Source organism: Megalopta genalis, chromosome 11, assembly GCF_051020955.1.
Source record: "Megalopta genalis isolate 19385.01 chromosome 11, iyMegGena1_principal, whole genome shotgun sequence".
Lineage (NCBI taxonomy): Eukaryota > Metazoa > Arthropoda > Insecta > Hymenoptera > Halictidae > Megalopta > Megalopta genalis.
The window spans coordinates 12587409-12593862 of NC_135023.1; the positions used below are offsets into that span (position 1 = coordinate 12587409).

Below are 6454 nucleotides of genomic sequence, written 5' to 3' on the forward strand. Positions count from 1 at the left end.
CGATTGTCTGACGGGAAATGTACACTAAGGAAATCGATGTTGTTAACAATGAAAAAATATTCAGATAATCTAACTGCATCTATGCGGTATTTTCAACTCGCTGAAATTATTGAGGAGAGCACTTTCCACGCGACTTCTCCACGATCGTTGCAATTGACGGAGACAACTTTTATTATGGGTTTCCGGTGACCAAAATAAAATTCTGATCGTCGATAATGGTTATTCGTAATCGATATATAATTCTGGTTATCCGTAACGGTTTTATTTAGAATCAAAAACTGTTTGCGTCAATTGTAATGATCGTCTGTAAAGAATCATTACATTTCTGAAAATTTCCTTTAAAATTTAGCGATGATTTAGCGATTCACCTCTTTAGGTGAATAGAAAAATCAATTTTCTATCGACGATCTTTTCCTATCAAATTTTTGACCATATTTTTGATCCCTGAAGAATGGATGGATGATTGCGTAACAACTATTTATGTTTCCGTTATCTATGATAGATAAGTTAACATAACAAATGGCAAGCGAATGAGTGATTTAATGATTCAGGAAGATATGAGTTATTATTATTATTATTATATATATATATATATATATATATATATATAATTTTGTATATAATATTACTATTATAATATATATATAATATATTAATAATAATTAATTATTATATAATTAATATTATATAATAATATTAATAATAATATTATTAATTTTGTAACTATAGTAAAACTCGAGAAATGATTACATAGAGAACGTAGTAAAACAAGAAATAATATTTATTAAAAATCATGAAAAGGTGTTCCTCAATTCTTTTGACAAAAATAGCGTTAAATAGAAATAATTGAAAAGTGTATTTCGACACCTTTGCTAGAAATACTGTAAAACTCGAAAGTACTGTAGTGTCCGAATATTAAAGCGAGTGACTGTGAAAGCCAGAAAACAGTTTCCTCGCGACATTTTACGTTTTCTGACGAATTTCGACGCGACTTCGGCCGGTTACACGCTAGCCCGTCTCGTTTCTACGGCTGGCATTCGCAGCCAGCCTAATCTCATAGACGAGAATTCTTCAAATACAGTGCCGTCGAGCACGGTCTAGTGTATAATTGCTTGAAAGCTGGTTAGCGAAGCCGCGTTAACGTCTAATTTTCCTTTTAAGATCCTCCAAGAGCAGCTGGAAAAATACGCGCCGGCGGTCGCAACAAATTCGCCGGGATCGCGGGATCTGACGCGCTTATCGCGCTAATGGAAATTAGAGAGATTATGAAAACACGCGGGCCCCACGTCTTAAACATGTCCTCGTAGCTGCCAGCTCGGAAAATTTGTGTCGCTCGCGGCACTCTCCCGCGCCGGGTTTCGTAATTACCGCGTCACCAACACTCACACGCTGTGTTACGTGTGCACGTGGCCCGGCCGTCTCAAGGTACAACACTGAAATTTATTGCCACTAAACACGGCAAGACCGAGAATCCGCTCCCGCGACTGTTCATGAAACTGCGTCCGCCTCACCTAACGCGAATCGCGAAGGCTCGTCACCCGCAATGGGCCCACCTGCACCCCCTGCCGGCCGTATAGGGCCCACAGATCATTTTTGGTACGCAGTCGAACCTTTATAGCCCGCGAAGAAAGTACAGTGGAAAATTTGTTCGGACCTGGGTAAAAATATTTGACAATACTTATTATAATATAATAATATAATAATATAATAATATAATAATATAATAATATAATAATATAATAATATAATAATATAATAATATAATAATATAATAATATAATAATAATAATAGTATAATGATATAATAATATATACAGTGGCCCACAAAAGTGTTCGTACACCTTTTAAAACGCAATAACTAATTTAAAACTGAACTAAATGACTTGGATTCTTTTTAGATGATAGAGGGCCTTTTCAGCAGACATATAACTCACCGAGATCTACAAAAGGCATTTTTTAAATTTTCGTTATAGGTTCAGATAAAGAAGTTAAAAAATAAGGGCTTTAATTTTTTCTTTTCATTCTAATAGCAAAGTTTAAAAAAAAGCTTTCTAGCCATGGTTTAGTAGACTAGTCCCTCTATCATCTAAACAAAATTCAAGTTATTTAGTTCAGTGTCGAAAAATTTATTTTGTTGTAAAAGGTGTACGAACGCTTTTCTCTCTGGCCATTGTATTCAAATTATTTTCGAACTGTATTATCAAACTGTAATTAATCAAGTAGTTCGACCAGTATTTTATTTAACGTAGAAATAAATTACTGTTTCAAGTGAAGCGTGCGTAACACAGTTGAGAGAAATATAAGCCACGTGGCATTTATTAGCGAGGCATTTATGATCACATTGGAAGTCCTTCGACCGAGTAAAATGATGTACTCTCTGATGCAGTCGTAATTACAACATCATTTTTCTAATTACAGCGTAGAGTACAATACCAAGAGCCGAGAGTAATACGAAATCAGTTCCATTATCGTTCAACGGCAAATTTATTTATGCGCTAATAACAACTTCTCCCGCTCGACTAAATAATTCCATTTTTTACTCGATCAACGTTTATTTGAACAATAAATATATCCGCGTGCACCTGTGTTACACCAAACATGTTTACTCGTTGCAAAATATTCTGCCCGCTATTCTATAGTAATAATTTATAATTCCTGGCCGGGCGACGTGATAAAGCAAACCGTGATTTCCTTATCGAACGTCGACGCATTAACGACGAAATCGGAATCAACAACGTGTTCAATAAAGCCGCATTATAATATCGTGAAATGTTCATTAACGTTGACGGTGGAACGGCGAGTGGTATTATACGGTAGCATTGCGTTAACAGGGAACGCGATTTCGAAGCAACCCATCGCAACTCCGTGAATTCGTACGCTAATAAATTACCGACCGCTAATGAATGATAGCCGCTGGCAAATTACTTACCGCTGCCATTTAATTACAAGCATCGAACAACTATTTCCTTCGAGGTGATAAATGTTAACCGGCCGCGTGTATCGGTGTTGCATAACGTTGCAAGACACGGCGCGGGCGCAAAATGCGTATAGAACACGAACAATGAACGATTGCGGCTACGTCCAGCATTGTCTGAACGGTTTCCGCGGAGCGAATCCGGTAATATTTAGCGATAAACCAGTAGGGGTGAAATGGACTGAACTATCTAAGGTATTCACAATAGGTTCCCGACGCGGAGTCGTATACATCAACATCAAAATGTCATTTCGACAGCGGCGGTTCTCAAACGCTCCTGCCGCGTTCCGCAGTCGTTAACCCGAGAAAGATAACCTACGTCGCAGAGGCGCCTGCGAAATAAACAACTGACTGCACCGTGGATGACGCAAAGACTGGAAGCACCCACTATGTGGGTTCGCATGTGCGAAGCAACGTTGAAAATATTCTTCCAAAATCTGCTGTACAGGCTTCCACAGATGATGAAGAAGAACCCTCAGCCAAAAAAAGGCGTTATTGCAGTCTTTGCACGTCTAAAAAGAAAAGAATGTCAAAGATGACCTGTGCCAAATGCAAAAAGACAGTTTGTGGTGAACACAAGAAAGACGTTTGTCATGACTGTCTCTAAAGAAATTTTTTATAATATTATAATTTTTTTTACACTGATTATATTATAGTCTACTAGTTTGTAAGGATAAAACACTATTTTTTGTGATATTTTACGGGATTTGTTCCCATAAACCGAAGACTGTTGATTTTTGTTAATTTTTCATAGAGGTTTAGTGATTTAAGTTTAAAATTACTTAAAATATAAAAAAATATAATATAAATGCATTTTATTTCTACAATAATGCCAAACCTTTAAAATGACTAGATTAACTTAAATAAATATCCGTTGTTAGTATAAAATTGACGCCTTAGAAAAGCATGCGCCTCTGAAGCGTATGGTTATCTTTTACGTACGTTGTCATATGGTTATCTTTCTAGGGTTAAACAACTGATTTTACGATATCCGCGCGAGTCGCACACGCAAATTCATTCTTCCTGTTCACCCATTTCCTATATAAATAGAATATTTGTAGACAATTCGATGATTCGTTACGCTATGCTTTTATTCAGGTGTGAAAATCGTTTCTAGAGCTTGCTATCTTAAAAATCAGAATCGACGTTTTGCGATTTAAAAGGAAAACCTGTGTCGTGATTTTCAGTTTTGTAATTTTTCTATTTTTATTTGCATTTGACGTAGAACCGTTTTCTACAGTACACTTAGAAGCAGCAAACTTTTATTGAAAAAATTAAAACGAATATTTAAATTGATAAGCATTAAAATGAATATTTAAATTGATAAAAATTGAAATCGATGTTTGAACCGATGAAAATTGAAATCGATGTTTGAACTGGTGAAAATTGAAATCGATATTTGAACTGATAGAAATTGAAATCAATATTTGAATTGATAAAAATTGAAATCAATATTTGAATTCATAGAAATTGAAATCAATATTTTAATTCATAAAAATTGAAATCAATATTTGAATTCATAGAAATTGAAATTAATATTTGAATTCATAAAAATTGAAATCAATATTTGAATTCATAAAAATTGAAATTAATATTCGAATTGACGAAAATGAAATCAATATTTAAATTCAGGAAAACTGGGATCAATATTTAAATTGATACAAATTAAAATCAATAATTGAACTGATACAAATTGAAATCAATATTTAAATTGATAAAAATTAAAATTAATATTTCCATTGACAAAATGAAAATCAATATTTAAGTTGAGATAAACTAGAATCAACATTTAAATCGATAAAAATTAAAATAAAAATAAAAATTAAATCGATAAAATTTTGTACACCTTTCTGGTGTACAAAACTGGGTGACATTATAAAACACCGTCAAGTCGCAAGTTTATAAACAAAAATGTCGTACCCGTGGGTTGGTACGAATACGAGTTTACAGTTCCGCGAACCGATAACTTCGTAACTGCATAAAGTGTGCCACGAATGCCAATAGCAGAGAGCGAGCAAACTAATAATGTTTCGCTTTTCTAGAATTCGTAAGTATGTGTGTATAAACAAAAATCTTAAAACACCCGACCGTGTCGGTAAAACTACATAGAATCGCAATAGCCCGATAAAACATTTTGCTGCTGTACAACATCAGCTGCAATTGTCAATAACAAGGTGCATGCGAGCCAATAATGTTCCGCTGCTGTGAAGCCGGTGAGTATATAAACAAAAATCTTGTAGCTTGGATTCGCGTCAACAAGAGTTCATAGAAACACGCGTGAACCAATAAAATTTCGCTGTTGGTGCCGGTGCATAATTGGGTTTCATCGTTCCTCTTTTCATCTGCACTCGATCCAGCAGTAGCACAACCTTTGGTTAAAATAACATTCCATCGTCCTCGAATTTTATTACCTTTATTGCTACGCTTTCGACGTGTCAGAGCAATTTTATCATACACATGTACTCGATTTAAGTTCTATTCTGGACGTCCATGTTCTGATCATTAGACTGTGGATCTTTATGCAAACTCGAGATTTCATAGATCATCTCATAAAACCCAAAATTAGAAATAACATACGTCAGAGAAAATGTTTAAATATCGTGTATAATAAGTAATATAAGTAATATATAATATAATATATAATAATACAAAATAGTAATATAAAATATAATATATAATAATATAAATAATATAATATATAATATAAGTAATATATAAGTAATATATATATATATATATATTTATAAATAAATAAACAATTAATAATAAACAATTATTATTATAACAAAACATAAATTAATAAACAATTTTTTGAAATTTATATATATAAGTAATATAATAAGTCCTCGTAATCTTATACATTTAAATTTCAAAAAATTGTTTATTAATTTATGGTAACAGTTTTTAAGTACTTTAAACAGTTTCTTTGTCAAACTTTAAGTACTCCGAAAACAGCAGACTCCTACATTTGTCGAGTACCCTCTAAATTAAACGTTGAATAGCATCGTTGGGCCATAAATTCTCAAGTGGCCGTTTTATTTTAATTTCACCCGATTCCGCGGGAACACTGGTTTCGCCATGTATCTTGGCGAACGTGTAGAGGAAAGGATGCCGAAGAAGCTGAACAGCGCTGTCAGAACGTCGGAAGAATTTTACAGAAAATGTTTCTGTTTTTCTGCCTCGGAGCCAATGTAAAAAGAACGATGGAAAAATCCGAGGGAGGAAATCCGTGAACGGCGTCTCGGGGACGGGAAACTTCGGCGGTTCCGCGACTACGGGCGGGGCCGGGAGATTGGCGAAAACAAAATCTCGAATACGAAAGTCGAAAGGTAAACTTCTTCGGTGGCTCTCCCCGATCCAGCCGGGGAAATGTTATGTCCGGTAGTGGGAACGAGTAAATTCAATCTGAAACGCCGCGTCACTCGGTGTGTCGCGGGCCCGCCGCGCCGACAGAAATCGTCGACGGGTCCGCGGCTCGTT

The 6454-nt window shown here is 34.9% G+C and overlaps 1 protein-coding gene across 1 annotated transcript in view; it reads right to left on the bottom strand.

The window, feature by feature from the left end:
• The window catches only part of dpr1 (defective proboscis extension response 1), a 637236-nt gene that overhangs the window by 306582 nt on the left and 324200 nt on the right, over positions 1-6454 (bottom strand). The window lies entirely within an intron of this gene.